Source organism: Eulemur rufifrons, chromosome 27 (assembly GCF_041146395.1).
Source record: "Eulemur rufifrons isolate Redbay chromosome 27, OSU_ERuf_1, whole genome shotgun sequence".
NCBI classification, from domain to species: Eukaryota; Metazoa; Chordata; class Mammalia; order Primates; family Lemuridae; genus Eulemur; species Eulemur rufifrons.
In genome coordinates this window covers 24,262,445-24,282,318 of record NC_091009.1, presented here as the reverse complement: position 1 = coordinate 24,282,318, position 19,874 = coordinate 24,262,445, and the positions used below count along the sequence as shown (strand labels likewise).

The 19,874-nt window shown below is 42.6% G+C and overlaps 1 protein-coding gene and 1 pseudogene across 2 annotated transcripts in view; one reads left to right on the top strand and one right to left on the bottom strand.

The window, feature by feature from the left end:
* The window catches only part of KCNH1 (potassium voltage-gated channel subfamily H member 1), a 311,923-nt gene that overhangs the window by 128,009 nt on the left and 164,040 nt on the right, over positions 1 to 19,874 (bottom strand). The window lies entirely within an intron of this gene.
* On the top strand, positions 1,025 to 2,177 carry LOC138375637 (Y-box-binding protein 1 pseudogene; annotated as a pseudogene).

Sequence of the window (19,874 nt, the reverse complement as noted above, 5' to 3'; positions counted from 1 at the left end):
TCCACGTAGCTGGGAAGGAAGCTGAACACATGTGAGAAGGAAAGCAAAACATTTGTTTCAGTGCCTGTCTCAGGAAGAAAGTCTTTCAAAAACGGAAGAGAAGTCAAGGAAAACTTCACAGAAGGGGGAAAGAGAGTACAATCTGGGAAAGATGCCAGCAGGAAAGAGTAAAGCAAATAACTTTTTCTATCTAAAAGCATTTGGATCCGTGTTAAATGCAGAACCCAGAGATTGGCTGCTGAATCCAAAGGGGGTCTGGAGACGGGCAGACCTCTCTCTCCTCCCAAAGCTCTGCTAGGTCGACCTTGGCAAAGCAGAATCTCTGGAGGGACTTCGGAACACCCGTTTAGGCCTGACACAACAGTCCCAACAGCAAGCCAAGAGGCAGAACAATGCTACTTCTAACAGCAGGATTCACCATGAGTGAAAGCCTTTCATCAGAGGAAAGGGTAAGTGAGCTTTGCTTGTCAGCATCCTGGGGGAGATCGAAAGCCCACTTTCTAGAGCTTGTTCCAGATCTTTCTTCCATTTCTTTAGAGCCTCCTGGCCTCCAACAGCCATGCTCAGTACCTCTCCTTTCATGCACAAAAAAAGTCATTGAAGACCCATCAAGAGAGTAGGCAGCTGCCTCCTACTGCTTGCCAGATCAACCTTCTTGTTCACCTAAAGGGCTGTTCAATCTGTATCAGTCTTCTTGGCCTGTGTATCTCCAGAAGACAAAGCCGTGTGCTGTCTGCTCTGGGACACAGAAAAACAGGAGTCAAGCCTGCTCTTTCTCTGGTCACTGCACTGCCAGCCTTCAGACAGCTGTGACTCCTGAGCCCAGAAGCTCCTAGTGAACAGAGGACATGCTATCTTCTCCCTCAAAGTGTTCTTGGTCCAATGTGTCCAGGCACTTCATTCTTTAACTTTCTCGAATCTTGAGCTAAGACATAAGAGTAAAAAGAAACTGTTTCCATCAACTCAAAAGTGTGGCAAGAAAGCTATGTTCTCGAGTTCGATCGGTAGCGGGAGCGGAGAGCGGACCCCAGAGAGCCCTGTGCAGCCCCACCGCCGCCGCCGGCCTAGTTACCATCACATATCGGGAGGAGCCGCAGCTGCCGCAGCCGGCCCCAGTCACCACCACCGCAACCATGAGCAGCGAGGCCGAAACCCAGCAGCCGCCCACCGCCCCCCCCCGCCGCCCCCGCCCTCAGCGCTGCCGACACCAAGCCCGGCACCACGGGCAGCGGCGCAGGGAGCGGTGGCCCGGGCGGCCAAACATCGGCGGCGCCTGCCGGCGGGGACAAGAAGGTCATCGCAACGAAGGTTTTGGGGACAGTAAAATGGTTCAATGTAAGAAACGGATATGGTTTCATCAACAGGAATGACACCAAAGAAGATGTATTTGTACACCAGACTGCCATAAAGAAGAATAACCCCAGGAAGTACCTTCGCAGTGTAGGAGATGGAGAAACTGTGGAGTTTGATGTTGTTGAAGGAGAAAAGGGTGCGGAGGCAGCAAATGTTACAGGCCCTGGTGGAATTCCAGTTCAAGGCAGTAAATATGCAGCAGACCGTAACCATTATAGACGCTATCCACCTCGCAGGGGTCCTCCACGCAATTACCAGCAGAGTTACCAGAATAGTGAGAGTGGGGAAAAGAATGAGGGATCGGAGAGTGCTCCTGAAGGCCAGGCCCAACAACGCCGGCCCTACCTCAGGCGAAGGTTCCCACCTTACTACATGCGGAGACCCTATGGGCGTCGACCACAGTATTCGAACCCTCCTGTACAGGGAGAAGTGATGGAGGGTGCTGACAACCAGGGTGCAGGAGAACAAGGTAGACCACCAGTAAGACAGAATATGTATCGGGGTTATAGACCACGATTCCGCAGGGGCCCTCCTCGCCAAAGACAGCCCAGAGAGGACGGCAATGAAGAGGATAAAGAGAATCAAGGAGATGAGACCCAAGGTCAGCAGCCGCCTCAACGTCGGTACCGCCGTAACTTCAATTACCGACGCAGACGCCCAGAAAACCCTAAACCACAAGACGGCAAAGACACAAAAGCAGCCGATCCACCAGCTGAGAATTCCTCCGCTCCCGAGGCTGAGCAGGGCGGGGCTGAGTAAATGCCGGCTTACCATCTCCACCATCGTCCGGTTTAGTCATCCAACAAGAAGAAATGAATATGAAATTCCAGCAATAAGAAATGAACAAGATTGGAGCTGAAGACCTTAAGTGCTTGCTTTTTGCCCGTTGACCAGATAACTAGAACTATCTGCATTATCTATGCAGCATGGGGTTTTTATTATTTTTACCTAAAGATGTCTTTTTTGGTAATAACAAACGTGTTTTTTAAAAAAGCCTGGTTTTTCTCAATGCGCCTTTAAAGGTTTTTAAATTGTTTCATATCTGGTCAAGTTGAGATTTTTAAGAACTTCATTTTTAATTTGTAATAAAAGTTTACAACTTGATTTTTTCAAAAAAGTCAACAAACTGCAAGCACCTGTTAATAAAGGTCTTAAATAATAAAAAAAAAAAAAAAAAAAAAAGAAAGCTATGTTCTCAAAAGTCACACAGCACTGTAAAGCTAAGTGAACACTGGACTCAGGAGTCAAGAACTAGATTAGAGTCCTAGCTCTGCCATTCACCAGATAACTCTGAGAAGTTACATTAACTCTCTGACCTTCAGTTTCATCAGTTGATGATAAACATCAATAAATACAGTCATGCATTGCTTAATGATACAGGGATACATTCTAAGAAATACATCGTGAAGTGATATCCTCATCGTGTGAACACCACAGAGCGTACTCACACAAACCTACACGGGATAGTCTACTACACACTTAGGCTACATGGTGTAGCCTATGACTCCTAGGCTATAAACCTGTGCAGCACGATACTGTACTGAATATTGTAGCAGTTGTAACAAGTGGTAAGTGTTTGGGTATCTAAACATACCTAAACACAGAACAGGTACAATAAAAATACGGTACTATAATCCTTTGTGATCACCATCATATACGCAGTCTGTCATTGACCGAAATGCTGTTATGCGGTGCGTGACTCTATTTATTGTGTGCCTGCCCATCACGTGCCAGGAATCATGCTAACTGCTAAGTATATTCTGGTGAACGAATCAGACTTGGTCTTTACCCTCACACATCTTAAAGACTAGCTGAACGAGGAGAAATAGTAAGTCAGTAACAGACAAAGATACCATTACAAATTAGAGGGATGGGAGGAAGCAAGGTAGGGAGCAGGGCTTTCTCCCTGCTGGAGGTGAAGGAAGAATCTGGAAGGGAGGTATGTGCGAGGGAGGAGAAAAAGGCAGCAGAGGAAACGGTGGAGAAGGGGGTTTCCAGGCTGAAGGAACACCACTGGCAAATGCCCAGAGGGAAGGCATGGCTTGGCAAGTTCAAGAGCTCAAAGCAGCTCAGGTGTTTGGAGCTAGGAACATGGGGAGCATGGGGAGGTGGTGAGAGAGGGCTGGAGAGGGGCAGGCCAGGCAACTCCCGCAGAGCCCCCGAGTCGTGCTGAGCACACGGGGTCCCTCAATGAACATGGGCTGCACATGCAGGATTTATTTGGCCAGGACAGTAAATGCTCGTTCTTTTTTTATTATTTATTTATTATTTTTCTGCCCTTTGTGAACAAATACATTTTAATTTATAATCTAAACTTCTCTATTTTAATGATTCTAGCCCACAAATTGCTGAGGAAACAATTCTTAAAGAGCTCCTTATCCTTTGTGAACCAGAAAATAAACAGAACCCTTGTAGAAAGGGAATTTCACTCTTAGAGCCCCTACTCACCTCACCAAAGATAAGGATGCGCTGTTTAAATAGTGTCTAGGCAACCATGCTTGGCCCGAGGGAAGCAATAAGTGCTTCTACAGCTATAGACATTCTGCAGGTCTCACGTTAAAATCATTTCATGGTTCCCTTTCTTTCATGAACTAACACTAGCCTCACTCATCAAGAGAAGATGTTAGAATTTCTTAGATAGCTCATTAAAAAGACCCACACAGCCAAAGGCAATTTATAAATTCTAGGCACAACTATGCCATCTGTTTATGCTTAAAAGAATTAGGTTTCACAACCACATCTTATGTGAGTGACGTGTCCTCTCTTCTGGGACCCAGGTCTTCTATTGTTTCCCCAGTTCTGACATTGCCATCACGGGGTAGCTTTGCCGGTGGAAATCAGGCATGACTATAAAGCCAATGAAAAAGCCATATTGAAAACCACTGAAATGTTCATTTTTCCAAGGTAATGTTGGGCAGCTGTGATGAAAAGAACAAAGGCTTTGGAGCGGGACAGAGCTGGATTCGACTTCCAGCTCTGCTATAATACTTACTGGCCATGAGAACTTTTGCTGCTTTTTGAGTCTCAGTTTCCTTTTCTGTCAAACAGAGATAACACCTAGCTGGCAGGGCCTCTGTGGCTTAAAGGAGCATAATAAGCACAAAATAATAGAAAGCTGGGTTTGGAAGGTGGCTCCAGATTGGCAACAAAGTCCTTGTTGCTAGAACTGCTCCTCAAGGCCTGGCCACTAAGACAGATGACAGAGAGGGCTAGAGCTTGCCACGAGAGCCAACTCTGCTGAGCTCAGCAGTGTCAGAGATTCTGATGGACCTCAAATCCCCCAGGGGACTCTGTCCTGCAGGAAGAGCAAAGGCTCCTGGGTGGGCAAGGGTGCTCCTCCCCAGGGACGGGGCACTACACAGAGCCCAGACCCAGCCTGAGTACAACTCACCAGAGAAATATTGAACTTTAAGAGCTGAAAAAGCTATGACTGCTTCTAGCCCTGTGTCAGAAAAACACATTTGGGAGACCTCTCAGGTCCTGCCACGGCCCTGGCTCACATCTTTCTTGCCAAATGGATCCATTGTTAGTCCTGTCTTTCTGACCAATATCCTTCCCTAAATTCTGCCCAGTTCTCTTCCGCATCTTGTGAATTCTTCTTCTAGGAGACTGATGACTTTCAATCAGGTGACATTTAATATCCCCAGCAGTAAAAGGGTTTATCTAAGCCAAAAACATGAGACCAAAGTCTTACGTATTGACACAATGTCTTTGACTATCTTGATGATTTTTATAACACATATTAAATAACAAAGGGTCAAAAATCATGTTATTCCAGAAACACTCTGCCCCTGACATCTATAATTCTACGTTAAGCAGGAACAATTCAGCAAATGATCAATTATCAGAGGAAAAGAGCCTTTAAATTTGGAATTCACCGATTAACTTCATTAACTTAAAATTCACAAACCTTGTTTATTACAGTATATTAATGGATTCTTCCTCCCAATCCCAATTTATCAAATCATAATGACAAAATTTATATTTCATTTCACAAAATAACAAAAACAGAAGAGGGATCCCCTCAACTTACAAATGAGGAAACCAAGACTCAGAGAACAAATTGCTTCAGATAATTCAGGTAGTCCAAGAGAAGGGATAAATGATCAGTGTCTAATTCCAGTATGGTCAAAAATAAAAAAAACAATTGAAAAGGAAAGGGACCTGGATAATCTAGAACCAGAGGCACAGCCTCACAAAAGCTGGATCTACAGAGCCAACCTGTATCCATGATAACTATGTGAACATCTCCTGATAACAGAATTTTAAGGGATGTGGCAGAGTTTATGTCTGGAAGATCTGGAGAGCCGGCTGGCAAGCGGTAGCTAGCAGTCACAACCAGTGATGACCCAGTGCATCACCCACCTGGGGGTGGTTCATGAAGGTGCAAGTTGCACCTTGTATTCAGCCCGTACATAGATGGGTACAGGGAATTGGACAACTGTCCTCAGCCCTGGCTTTAGCATCAAGACAACCCTTGGGGTAGGAAGTGGTAATTCAACAATAGATTTTTAGCTGATAATGAAAATGTCCGCCTACACTTTGCAGTTTCTTTCTCTTGAAAAGGCTCTATTCATTTTAACTTGACATCACCTGAATATAGACGTTTAGTGATGAAGGAGGGTAATGGTACTGGTGCGGGAAAGTTCTGGAAGTCTTCTTGCAAGAGCATCAGCTAAAGCTTTATCCACCTTCAAACAATCCACAGCCCAGGCCGGAGACATCACCAGTCACCGGCAAAAACACTCACTGACAGCCAGGGGAAGGAACCACAGTCGGAGGGGTAGAAACTGCAGAAAGGCGACTAAAACATCGATTCTCTCATATAGTTTTTAAAGAGATTTTAAAAGAAATAGACATGAACCCAGGCTTTCTCAGACCCCTCATTATGGGCTGCAGGCTTCTAAGCAAAGTTGATTTTCCTCCAAATAACATTCCCCCCACACTCCAGTGTCCAATGGCTTCACCAAAGGTGTGGGCATTGTGGCCATGGCTACAGGGAGCACCTGAGGAGAAGGGGCAAGTCCAGGTGTCTGTCAGTTTTTAAGGATGTGGCCTTCACCATATTCTCCTTCTTTAAGCTAGGAACTAAACATAAAGCGTAGAGCAGGTAAGGGTATGGAGAATATAGTTTAGCCAGAGAGTTCAAAGCTGCTCCGCTATCACCATGGAGAGAGAAGCCCAGTCTCAGCAGGCTCATTTGCTATTCGGGGTCCCCTGCCCTCCCCACTCACCGGCCGCCTTTCTGTAGCAGAGCCTCCGACTCAGCTGGGAGTGCCCGTGACGCTTTCACACATAGGCAAGGGCGCTGGGCGCGGCTATAATCCACTTTTACCCTTAGTGCTTTCTCCCTGCAGCGATTCATTCCACCTGCAAGTACTTGAACTGCAGTTGGAGAGCTCATTTATTCTCAAAGAATAATTTCACAAGCTTTAAAAAATTCAGGCAATTAGCTTACTATTAATCCAATATGCCACCTGGCTGGCAGGTGATCTCACGCCCCAGGCAAGGAGGTTGACATTCTAGAATCATCTTTAGCTTTTCTTTGTCACTTCACCTCCATCATCAAGACCCTCTCAAACGTTCTTCTTACTGAATCTTGAGTTCTCAGGTGAGCTTGTTATAGAACAAGACTTCCAAAACCTTTGGGCAGCTGCCATCTAAAACCCTATTTTCCACATTTAGCTGGAGAACACAATTTTCATTGAACTCATTCTTAGCATAGTATCAACCACTCTTTAGAGAAATTTGCTGGGAGGAATGGTTTACATAGCGCTCACAAACCAGAGCCTGCCTGGGATAATCTCCACTCCCATCATTTCAGGAGAGCCAGAGACACCCCCGGAAAGGAACTCGAATGTTCCACTCTTTACTTTTTGGATGAGCATTAAGGGAAGATTTCTACCGCTCACTCCCCCAACCCCTAACCGCTCCCCCTCCCAGTCCTATTTCCCCCGCTGATCTCTGGAGCAGCTTACCTGAAGGGTGAGGTGATGAGAAAGCCGATCAGGATGAGACATTAAAGCGACACAACACAGATGGAGGCCGGGAGGCAAGGTCATTTGCCTAGCGGCTTCTTCCTCTGTCTCCAGCTCTGTCTCGGCCTTGTGAATGAATCACTCACTTGGACACATTTTCACCCTAGAATCCTAACTTCTCTCTGCTCAAGCCTTTACAGTGAACCCTAGACAGTCCCCCCTTACCCCCATCTCTTGGCTAGAACGTCCCATCAAGAGAAACTAATCTCGGGAATGATTCTTACCCTGGGAAGCACGTAAGGATCTTGGGTGGAGTTTTTTAAAAAAAAACATTCACGCCTGATGTTTCCTCTGGAGGTGCTCAACGTTACAGGTCTATAACGAAGATCTTGCATCTAAACTTTTTCATGGCATCATGGATAATCTGGATGAACTCTCAGTTGAGAAGCCCCGGCTTAGAGCCTTCCCCGGGAGCTTGTAAGAAATGCGGAGCCACGAGCCCTACCCCAGGCCTACTGTATTAAAATCTGCATGTTAACAAGATCCCCAGGTGATCTGTATGCACGTTAAGGTCTGAGAAGCACTGGTTTAGAGCACACACAGGTCAATAGGTCACTGTTCACACCAGCAACTACACATTTAATACTTTTTCTAATGAAAGGCTTTACCCCTCTTAAAGGAATTTCAAGCATCTGGGAGCTTGTTCCCACAGAAAAAGGGACTAAATATAGGAGCCTGAGGCCTTATAGGCACTCCAGAAATCACACCATGAGGGTGGATGCCTGCTCTGTTAATGCATAAGGCCAGACCTTTGGAGGAAACCAAGTTGACCACCCAGAAATTTGAGCCTAAGATCAAAAAAGTTTGCCTGGATATTTTCAATAGTTAGAGACAGGATTAAAGAATGTTCCTTTTTACTTTGCTCAAAACAAATATCTACAAACCGATAAGAGCATCCCCTTCTTACTCACAGATTCCCTGAAGCCAGTTGACTGTCTGCCGAGAAAACCAAATGCCGTAGGCCACTTGCCCTGTCCTGGAAGGTGGGAGAAGGGACTTGAGGGCACGTCTATTGAGTTAGGCTTTGAAGACTTGTCTTGGAAGGTTCACGAAGAGAGCAGCATCACTTATTTCCCATGAAAGGCAGGAATGGCCAAGAGAACTTTCTTGAACCCATGGAGAGCTTCCAAAAAGGGAAATTTTAAGTTTATGCCTGCCAAGGGGCAGAGAGGCCTGCTCTGATTTTCCTGGTGAACCTAACGATGCACCTGCCAAGAGTACTCTCTTCCTAGCAGAGCGTCAGGCACTATGGGAGCAAAGAAGGGAGTGGAAGAAGGTAGAATCTAAGATTCCTTTTAGCTCTCAAAATCTCAAGCTCATCTAGGTTAACCCCTTTATCTTACAAGAAATGAAGTGCAGGCCCAGAAAGGCCTCATCCAAAATTGTATTACTAGTTGCTGAGTATAAGATTACCAGCAGGTTGTAGTCTGGCAAGATGGTTGAAGCAGACTCAACATCACATTAAACTCCAGGATCAGGAGTTTGGGAAACAGGGAGTAACTGGAGGTTTCTGAGCTGGGGACTGATCTATTCAAAACTACTTTCCCCCTTGATCATAGCAAATACCATCTCCGGCTGGGTTACAGGAGACAGAGTTTATGGAATGTGTCCCCATTTATGTAAGAGATCTGAGCGGGATCCCCATCCCTGGCCTTCCATGTTGCTTCTCAAGCCTTCTCTCCACAACCCTTGTTAGGTGAGCAGGGCAAGTCAGAAGTTGAGGCCAACAGGACGAGCTTCGCCAGTGTTGCCACAGGAAGGGCTGCAGCCACAACTGGGTCTCCCTTTCCCAGTGCAGGTCTCTGTGCTAAACGTGCTCACCCCTCTATTCCAGAATATCAGGTGTTCCACGTGAAGTGCTCTTGAACTCTGCCCACCCATTAGCCTAGCGTCTCCCCTGCTGTGTAAAAAGGCCACAGATGGTGGGATTTTTGAAGCTCCAAACCAGCACACATGCATGCACCCTCTTCAGGAGAGGGCAATTCGAGAACCTGCTAACCAGAGGTGCCAGGGCAGGCATGGGCTGAAACAGCACATTCCAGAGAGCCTCATGAGTTCTTTGTTAAGGAATACCAACTCAGCCCAGCTCTCACATGCCTACGGCATGAAGAGGATGGTGCTGGAGGAGGCTTCCTTCATCTCGACAGCATAATAGCTGCCTTCACGGCTAAGTATGACCCTAGAATGCCCTCTCCGCCCCTCAGCATGGAAGCACAGCTAAGGCAGTGAGGATGTGGGGGATCTAAGGGCAGCTTAGGAGTGGAGAAATGAAGGCACTGCAGGGCCAAGGGACACTATGCAGCTTCAGGACCCCCTCTCATGTCTCTTCAAGAACAGTGTTGGTGGTAAGAGGCTACCACCAAGTTCTTCCTCTCAACTCAGCAAAATATTAACAGAAGAAGGGAAGGGAGAAGAGAAGAAAGGAGGAGGAAGATAGTTTCTGGTGCTGTTGTGAGGATTAACTGCACACAAAGTAAGTGGTAGCTGCCAGGGCACACAGACGGTAACCTTAACACGGATGGTAACCTTAAGGGTTTGGGCTACAGCTTTGGTGCCCAAATTCTACTCCTGTGGAGGGAGCAAGACAATTGGACAACAATAGTCAAAGGAGGTAGAGACAATTCTAGTTTTGATGGCTCCAGAACAAATCATCTTATCCTTTGTGGTGTAAAATAACTACTATTTTATTAGGTTCACAGGTTCTCTGCATCAGGAATTTGGAAAAGGCACAGCAGAGACAGCTTGTCTCTGCTTCTTGGTATCTGGAGCCTCAGCTGGAAAGACTCAAAGACTGGGGAGACTGGACTGGTATCAGTTATAGGCTTGTTCACTCACGTAACTGATGGCTGACCCATGCTGTCAGCTCAAACCTCACCTGAAGCTGAAAGCTGGAACACCTACACATGGTCCACACATGTGCTTGACTTTCTTCACAGGATGGTCACTGGGTTCTAAGAGCAGGTGTCCCAAATGGATCAGGCAGAAGCTGTATGACCTTTTATGACTTAGCCTTAGAAATCTTATGTCACTTCTGCCATTATCACAAGGTTGCCCAGATTCAAGAGCATGGAATGTGTGTCAAAGGTTCATTTTAAAAAGAGCATGTGGGATGAGAAGTAATATTAAAGCCATCTTTGAAATAGACAATCTCCATTTGTCAACAGCTAAGCAAATGTCCCTATAGTCTCTCAATGCAGAGCTGTTATGTGCAAAGACTGGAACAGGTATTTTTCATAGGACAGTTCATTAATTTAGTCCTTATGATAATATTGCAAAACAGTTTATCATTATCCCATTTTGTACCAGCAACCGAGCTCAAAAAGTTTAGATAGCTTTCCAAGGTCACACAGTCTTTAAGAATAGAAGCAGTATCAAATCTAGATCTAAGTCTGCTAACAACCTATTCAAACTCAAAGCTCCTAGTCTTTTGAGAACATTGTGCTGCAAACTAATTGTTGGGTTCTAGGGCAATGATAACAAGATAAAAAAAAAAGAAGAAAAAAATGTCTCATTTATCAGAAATTGTTCATTTGATTCCTAAATGTTCACAGTGTACACAAAATGCTGCAGCTAAGCCTTGTAACTCATAGATGCTAATTCTCTTGCTAATAAATACATTTTATGTAACAAAGACAGACGTTGGAAAACATTATCTCCAGATGGAATGGAAGCTATGTTTGAGGGCTTACTTTCCCCCCAATCCTTTAAGACAGATATTTTTTATTTGGAAATTTAGCCTAGATTGTGGGGCAAAGCACATGACAGGTGAATTCCCATGTAGATCCTTACTGTCATTCTCCATCTCAGGTAGTTGATGGATCCAGGATAAATATGGGTCCAAAAGTATGTTACAGATCAGCTTTAGTTGAAAAAAAATGCATGATACAAATAAAATTTCATCATTCTTTTATGCATGCCTGGTGATTTGGGATTGGATACTGGGCATTGTTTCTTTTATGTTGTTGAATGATGAATTTCGTTGTCTTCTTTAATGAGTGTTGGACTATGTTCTATCAGGAAGGTAATTTATTTACATTTTTTTTATCCTTTTTTGGGCTTTATTAAAACTATCAAGTAGACTTTAGGGCTTATTTAATCCTATAACTAAGCTGTGACTCATTTTGGAATGCCCTTGATACTCAACAAGAGTCCTCCACTCTGGCTGGTCAGAATTCAAACTTCTACCAGCCCTGTATTGCCTCTGGGAATATTCAGCTTACAGCTACCTGGTAATTCTTTGCCTGACTTACCCAGTTTCGCTCTACATATAGTACTGAGCTGTAGATGCAAGAGGACCTCTATGCAGATCCTGAGCATTTTCTCTACTTAGCACATTCTAGCCACTCAGCCTCTCCAAATTCAAATTTCTATCTCCTCAATTAAGTGATACTATGCTCTTCTTGGGGCTGTATTGTCTAGAAAATGCCTCTAGGCAGAAAACTGATACTATCACAGGGCTTATTTCATTTGTTTCCATTCTTAGAGGGGTCATAGAACTGCATTGCCCATTGTCTAATATCTGAAAGGAGTAGTTTCATAGATTTTGTCTGGTTTTCTAGTTGTTTACAGTAAGAGGGCAAGTTCAGTTCTAGTCATTCTCTCCTATCTGGAAGTAGAAGTCACTGGTGTTATCTATGTTAATGCAATGAAAAGATCCAGTGTTGTACCTCTTTTCCCTCACCTTCCTCCTAAGACTCTTTCTGTGCTGTGCAAAATCCAAGACTTGATTTAGATCTGATGGATTTCTCTGTACCCAAGAACACTTTGGGCTCCCCAGCACCAGAAATGGAATGAAGAAGCACAAGGTGCTCTCCCAGCTAAGATTCTCAGCTCCTTTTTTCCCACTGTGAGCAGTGTCACCCAACCCTCACACACAGCCTATTTTAAATACACTCACATCTCTGTCACAGCCGTGGCCTCTGTTAGTCAGGTAGCTTTTCACTGACATTCTTATCCTGGCCTCAGCATCCTACTAGTCATGCCTTATTAGTGGACACGTCAAGTCTCAAATCTTAGTTCCTCTTCTTTCTCAATACCTATTGTCAAGCTGAAGATCCTTGACAGAGAGAGATGAGAACTAGTCCATTATAGTGTGACCCTTTCTGATATCTCCCTGGCCCTCAATGATACTTATATATTCTTCCCTCTATAGCTGTATTTTTCTCTCCCTACTCAGCACCAATACACTTCATAAAGGTGAGATCATTAGGCTTGAGGGTACATAATCATCTTCACTTCAACTCTGGCCTTTGGATTCTGCTGCCAGCTCTGCCACTTATTATCTGGGTAGCCCTAGGCAATTTACTTACTCTCTTTGAGTTTACTCCCATACTTACGGAATAGGAACAATACATTCTGCATATCTCATAGAGTTATTTTAAGGATTAAGCAAGATAATACATGTAAATTACTTTACATAGTGCCTGGACCACAGTAGATGCTTAATAAATGTTAGCTATGATGACAACGGTGATGATTAAAGCTAGCCCTTCCATGCACTCTGTATACTATTGCTCTGCCTGACCTGAGGATTATATAATAATTATTCCCTAACTACCAGTCAAGCAGCTTGGTATCCCTTTACTTTCACTTTTAGACATTCCCAGGTTCCATCCAAGTTGCTGCTAAAGACATTATTTCATTCTTTTTGATGGCTGAGTAGCATTCCATGGGGGGGAAGTGTGTATGTAAATAAAAATACCACATTCTCTTTACCCACTCATCTACTGGTGGGCACTTAGGTTGGTTCCATATTTTTGCAATTGTGAGAAAAGGGAACACTTTTTTTTATACACTGTTGTTGGCAATGTAAATTAGTACAACCTCTATGGAGATCAGTAATGGAGATTTCTCAGAGAACTAAAAGTAAATCTACCATTCAATCCTGCAATCCCATTACTGGGTACCTACCCAGAGGAAAAGAAATCATTATATCAAAAAGATACCTGAACCTATATGTTTATCGAGCTACAGTTCACAATCACAGTCATATGGAATCAATCTAAGTGCTCATCAACTCATAAGCGGATTAAGAAAATGTGGTGTACATATACCATGGAGTGCTACTCAGCAGTAAGAAAGAAAGAATTAGTCTTTTGCAGCAACTTGGATGGTACTGGAGGCCATTATCCTAAGCAAAGTAACCCAGGAACAGAAAAATAAATGCCATATGTTCTCACTTATATGCTGGAGCTAAACTATGGCTACACAAGGGCATACAGAGTGGTATAATGGACAATGGAGACTCACAATAAGGGAGGGTAGGAGAGGGTGAAGGATGAAAAATTACCTATGGTACAATGTATACTTCTTGGGTGATGGGTACACCAAAAGCCCAGACTCCCCCACAATACAATATATATGTATGTGTGTGTATATATATATATATATATATATATAAAATGGAATTCAACTTGTGCCTCTTAAACCTATTAAAATAAATAAAGATAAACCAAGATTAGAAAAGCATTGCTTTAACCTGTGAAGGATATTTATCAGAAACCTAGCGCAAATATTACTCTCAATGGTAAAACTTCAAAAGCTTTCCCATTAAAGTCAGAAACAAGGGAAAAAGCCTAATATGACCACTACTGTCAAATATTATACTGGCAAGAACATTATGTCTTTAAGACTTTGTGAAAGGAAACTTTCTTTCTTTTTTTTTTTTTTTTTTTTTCAGCTTATTATGGGGGTACAAATGTTCCTGCCAGTTGTTACAAAGCAAGCATATGGCACTATGGTACGTGCTATCAGGCAGAAGACAAAAAACAGCATATTTAAGCAGCAAATGTTAAGAATATATCTGCTTAAGATTTAAAGTTTTCATCCTTCAGCAATAGTGTCTAACAAAAACATCTAAAGAGAAAAAAATATATTTTACTGAATGTCCTAAAAGTCAATAAGAACAAAGAGTGATATTAATTAGAAAGTAAGAGTTAAAATTCTAAGTGTAAATAGTTACGTATATAGAAAAATACAAGAGGCCGGGCGCGGTGGCTCACGCCTGTAATCCTAGCACTCTGGGAGGCCGAGGTGGGCGGATCGTTTGAGCTCAGGAGTTCGAGACCAGCCTGAGCAAGAGCGAGACCCCATCTCTACTAAAAATAGAAAGAAATTATATGGACAGCTAAAAATATATAGAGAAAAAAATTAGCCGGGCATGGTGGTGCATGCCTGTAGTCCCAGCTACTCGGGAGGCTGAGACAGGAGGATCGCTTGAGCTCGGGAGTTTGAGGTTGCTGTGAGCTAGGCTGACGCCACGGCACTCACTCTAGCCTGGGCAACAGAGTGAGACTCTGTCTCAAAAAAAAAAAAAGAAAAATACAAGAGAGTCATGAGAAAAATTATTAGAGCTTATAGGAGGGTTCAGGAACTTGCTGGTTATAAAATCTACACACAGAAATCAATAGCATTATTTTAAGAAGCAATAATCAATTAGAAAATTTAATAAGGGAAAAAAAGACTACTCACAGTAGCAACAAACAGTGTAAAACATCTAGGAATAAACCTAACAAAAATGTGCAAAACATTTATGGAGAAATTTATCAAGCCTACATCACAGGAAATGTTTAAAAATTCCTGAATAAATGGAGAAATAAATCATTAATTATAAAACCCAATATTATTAAAATGTTAATTCTTCCCAAATTGCTGTATGTGCTAAAAATGGTTCCAAGCAAACTCTCAAGAGATTTTAGAGCACTTAAAATGATTTTAAAATTTCAATACAAGGATAATAGCGTATGAATAATTAAGATACTTTTTAAAAGAACAGCAAAAAAGAAAGCGGGCCTACCAGCTAAAATATATTAAACATCTATATTAATTAAAACAGCAGATGTGGATGCAATGATATGCAAATAGACTGGTAGATCAGATTAAAGAACCCTGGAAACATCTCTACTTGGCATCTCAAACTTAACAATTCCAAATCTGAACCCCTCATGTATCCTCCTTCCCATCCTACTCTTCCCTCTGTATTCTCCATTTCAGTTGACAGCCACTCTGGAATCTGGTTATTTAACACAGTAGGAAAAATACGTCTGTCCATTTCTCTAAGACTCAGTTCCTCACTCTGCCATAATAGGACTGGTTGTGACATACTCCCTGAAATTATACTAGGGCCAGGAATAACTGGGTCCATAGAAAAGATAGAAATCTTTTAATTGCTTTTCTCCCCACATCTACAGAGGTTCCCTAAGGTTTTCCCATCTCTGTAGGGCCTTTAATTTTATGAGCTTCTCTTGAGAGGCATGAAAATTGGGCAACATTCAATGTCAACAGACTGAAGAAGGAAACCAGTGCAATCCTATTCTTTCAAGGAGCACTAAAGCAATGAGGAATACAAAGTGCCCAGCTCTGTATAGCGCAGTGAAGGACATCTAGCTTTCTCATGGAAACGCTTAGCACCCTTATTATCACTTAGCACCATTACACCCCTCTAAGTGCATGACCAAATGCAGTCGTAATTTGTTCTGCCTCCAGAAGGTCATGGTAAAAATCAACTCAAAATGGATTAAGTGCACCAGCCTACCCTCTCCATCCTGCTTTTCCTAGCATTTATCCCTAGCTCTCAGCCTCAGAAAGAATGAGCTCAGGTAATTCCCACTTTCTTGAGGGATCTCTAAGTCAATTTATGTTGCAGCTCTTCCTCTGAATTAAAAAAAAAAAAAAAAAAGCCATCGGCACAAAGCCTGATTTCTACAGTTCACCAATCAGGACAAATGACTTGTTTGCAAAAAGTACTATTTTTGTTTGGAGGCAGAAAGCTGCTTTCTAGAAATTTAGCTGTGTTGTGCCTAATTAGAGGTGTAATTGATGTGGTCATTTGTACGAAGAAGAAGAGAGGGGAAGGGCAGGGACATGGGGGGAAGGTGGAAGATTGGGCTTAGGGGTCTGAAGCAGGACACTGAGTGCAATCCCACAGGTAGCCTCACAGGTGTGTAAATCAGCAAGGAAAGCAACACTGAGTCCCACATTTCATGAGGCAAGATGACTGAAGCTGCAGTCTTGAAAACAGGGCAGGTCATCGAAACAGGCAGGCCAAAGGATGCATTTCCTGCACATTGAAGTCATGTGATATTCCATTTTCCACACCTCCATCAGAGCCCACCAGCTTCATCAGCAACAGTACTGACAATGATGAGACCCCATCACTATACAAAAGTCCCTCCCCAAATCTGCTCCCATTTTATCACTGCACTATTCCATACAATTTATTCAATCCATTTATTCTACAAATAACTCAAAACTCCTATATGCATATCACTGTATTACCTTCTGAACAAGATATAAAAGATATCTACAGCCTTTGTACTCAGAGCTCCCCTACCACTGGAAATAGTTATCACTTATTTAATTTCCTGTTTTCTCTACTAGACCATTAGCCCCAGAGAGCAGGGACCTTGTCTATCTTGCTCATCATGATATTTCCAGAAGGAGATTGCCTGGCACACAGGTGATAATGAATGAATGATCACTTTCCTTCTGTCATTAACAATGTAAGCCAAACATACAAATGCAAAAAATTAATTAAACATATAAGTAATAAAGTCACTTAATTCTCTTCCTGAATTGTAAATCTGGCATATGAATTCAATATTATACTGAATTATTTCTGTATATTGGCCATCTTTGAACTTTATGACAACTCCAGCTAAAAGAACTCCTTTAGATATATTGCTTAAAAGAGGTGACAACTTACATAATGATAAACGGGCCAATTTTCCAAGAAAACATAACAATTCTTAATGAGTATGCACCTAATGACAGAGTGTCAAAGTATACAAGGCAAAAACTGATAGAACTGCAAGGATAAGAGATAAATCCACTATTACTGTTGGGGACTTCAACACCTCTCTATTAGAAATAGACCCAGGAGGCAGAAAATCATTAAGGACACACTTGAACTCAAAAACCCCATCAATCAACTGGACATAATGGACATGTAGAATCTTCTTTACCCAATAATAGCAGAATACACATTCTTTTCAAGCTCACATGGAACAGTCACCAAGACAGACCACATTCTGTGCCACAAAAGACACCTTAACAAATTTTAAAAAATAGAAATTATACTATGTCTACTCTCAGACCACAATAGAATTAAGCTAGAAATCAACAACAAAAAATAGCTGGAAAATCCCCCAATACTTGGAGAATTATAGCATTGAGTACATATATTAGAAAAGAAGAAAGATCTAAAATCAATCACCTTCTACCTTACAACACTAGAAAAAGAACAAATTAAATCCAAAATAAACAAGAACAACAAAAAATAAAATTATAGGCCAGGCACGGTGGCTCACGCCTATAATCCCAGCACACTGGGAGGCCGAGGCAGGAGGATTGCTCGAGGTCAGAAGTTCAAGACCAGCCTGAGCAAGAGCGAGATCCCATCTCTACTAAAAATAGAAATTTAGAAATAGAAAGAAAGAAATTATTTGGACAGCTAAAAATATATATAGAAAAAAATTAGCCGGGCATAGTGGTACATGCCTGTAGTCCCAACTACTCGAGAGGTTGAGGCAGAAGGATCGCTTGAGCCCAGGAGTTTGAGGTTGCTGTGAGCTAGGCTGATGCCACGGCACTCACTCTAGCCCGGGCAACAGAGTGAGACTCTGTCTCAAAAAAAAAAAAACTGTTAGCCAAAATATATAAAGAACTTTTTAAACTCAGCAATAAGAATACAAACAATCTGATTTAAAAAATGGGCCAAAGACCCTAACAGACACCTTGTGAAAGAAGATAAACAGCAAATATGCATACGAAAAGATATTCCACATCATATATCATCAGGGAAATACAAATTAAAGCAATAAGAGATCCAACTACACACCTATTAGAATGGCCAAAATTCAAAACACTGACAACACCAAATGCTGACAAGGATGTGAAGCAACTGGAGCACTCATCCATTGCTGGGGGGAATGCAAAATACTATAGCCACTTTGGAAGACAGTTTGGTGGTTTCTTATAAAACTGAACATGCTCTAACTACATAATCCAGTAATCACGCTCCTTAGTATTTACGCAAATGAACTGAAAACTTATACATAAAAACCCGCATGTAGATGTTTACAGCAGCTTTATTCATAATTTCCAAAACTTGGAAGCACTTCAGTAGGTAAATGGATAAACCGTGGTACCTCCAGACAATGAAATATTACTCAGTGCTAATAAGAAATGAGCATTAAGCCATGAAAAGACATGGAGGAAACTTAAATCACTAAGTGAAACAAGCCGATCTGAAAAGTCTACATACTGTATGATTCCAATTATATGATATTCTGGAAAAGGCTAGGAAACAGTAAAAAGATCAGACATTGCTAGGGGTTAGGGAAAAGAGAGGGATGAACAGACAAATCACGGAGGATTTTTAGGACAATATATTATTCTGTATGATACTATGATAGTGCATACATGTCATCATACATTTGACCAAATCCATAGAATGTACAACACCAAGACTGAACCCTAATGTAAACTATGGGCTCTGGGCCATAATGATGTGTCCGTGTAGGTTTATCAGTTGTAACTAATGTATCACCCTGGTAGGGGATGTTGATAATAGGGGAGGCTATGCAGATGTGGGGGTAGGAGGTATATGAGAAATCTTTGTGTCTTCCATTTAATTTTGCTGTGAACCTAACACCACTTTAAAAATAAAGTCTATTACAAAATTTTTAAAAAATTGTAAAGGGAGGTACCCACTAGAGCTATTTTTTATAGAGATGTGTAGTCATGGGTACAGCCACCATGCAGGTAAGCAATATTCTCACAAAATGGGGACTGGGTAAGGCCTGTCCTCATCAGGGTGTGAGAGAATGGAGTTAAATTCCTATTGAGGGAGGACAGAATCTTACTCTGGGAAAGTTAGCTCTGGAAGGAATCCTCTTACCCCACCACCAATGGGCACCATCTAAACTCACTCCCCAGATTTCAGGATCAAAAATGTCCATCAGGACTCCAGAGCGCTCAGCGAGAAGGAGGCTTGCAGATGCCAGAGCAGGCTCAAATGACAAACCCACTGCCCCCCTGTCACTTCAAAGCATGGAATGTTCAAGATTAGAAGAGGAACTTTCTGGCTCCTTTGCTATGAGTCAGAGCAGCTTTTAGTATACTTGTGAGCAGCCAAGACGGGGAAGCAAACACAAATATAGGGAGGATGGGGAGTAGGAGGGGGAAATCAGCCCCTTTTCAGGCTGAGTATGCTTGCTGGAAGATTGCTGAGGTGTTTCTCTTTGTTTGGAAAGGAGAAATCGATGCTTGCATCTAAACTACATCCTAATTAGAAGCCAAATCAGGCAAAATCTCTAAACCTTTTCCTCCTTGAAAAGGAAAAAGCGTCACCACATTAGCACTCTGCAAAATGGAGTCATTAATACCCAGTAAAACATAGAAACTGTGAACAAGACTGTGAAACGCAGCCACCAGCACTTAGCAAGAACACTCGGTGGAAGAATGAGCAATAAGCTCCCGCAG